The sequence below is a fragment of the Anas platyrhynchos genome, chromosome 28, assembly GCF_047663525.1.
Source record: "Anas platyrhynchos isolate ZD024472 breed Pekin duck chromosome 28, IASCAAS_PekinDuck_T2T, whole genome shotgun sequence".
NCBI lineage: Eukaryota > Metazoa > Chordata > Aves > Anseriformes > Anatidae > Anas > Anas platyrhynchos.
The window spans coordinates 5,065,940-5,066,863 of NC_092614.1; the positions used below are offsets into that span (position 1 = coordinate 5,065,940).

A 924-nucleotide genomic window follows, 5' to 3' on the forward strand; every position below is an offset into this window, starting at 1 on the left:
ATGAACCTGTCAGAAAATTGTTACCTCTGCCAAGGGTGCCTCTGGGCCTGTGGCAATGAAGTACCAGTATAAAAGGCAGACCAGCTCCTTGCTCTCTCATCCAATTCTGTAGCTTCATCCTCCTTGGGAACCAGGTGAGTCTGAAGCCCTCTCTCCTCTTCTTCTCAAGTAGAAGGGATCTTGCATTAATAGACATCTCATCTGGTGGTGGTTCAGAGCTATGCTGGGCCTTGGAGTTCCTTGACATGGGAGAATGGTGGAGAGAGAAGTTCTGTGTAGAGAGAGACTGTGACATGGTGCAGAGGCAGCCTTTGGGATTATGCGCTCTGTGATGGTGTCATTGGATCTTCCTCTCTGCCCTCTCTCCCAGGTTCAACTCCAGCCCAAGACATGTCCTGCTACAACCAGTGCCTGCCATGCCGGCCCTGTGGCCCAACTCCACTGGCCAGCAGCTGCAATGAGCCCTGCGTTAGGCAGTGCCAGAACTCCACCGTCGTCATTGAGCCCTCTCCCGTAGTGGTGACCCTGCCCGGCCCCATCCTCAGCTCCTTCCCGCAGAACACCGTTGTAGGATCCTCCACCTCTGCTGCCGTTGGCAGCATCCTCAGCTGTGACGGAGTCCCCATCACCTCCGGGTGCTGTGACCTCTCCTGCATTACCAGCCGCTACTGTGGCAGAAGGTGCCTGCCCTGCTAAAGCCACTGCCCATGGCCCTGGGGTTCCAGCACGACCATGGTGCTGGACAATAGAAGGAGTCTTCAGGCAATTGCTTTCAGAATGACTGACCTTCCTCACCTCCTCTGGCAAACATTGGCAGGAGCCTGACCAGGGGCTAGCCTGAGATCTCTGAAAACATGGCCCAAGTCTCTTCTTCCATTCCTCCACCTACCGCCTTGCCCCCCTTTTCGTACTGTTCTCCTCCCT

The 924-nt window shown here is 55.5% G+C and overlaps 1 pseudogene; it reads left to right on the plus strand.

The window, feature by feature from the left end:
* On the plus strand, positions 1 to 924 carry LOC139999698 (feather keratin Cos2-3-like; annotated as a pseudogene).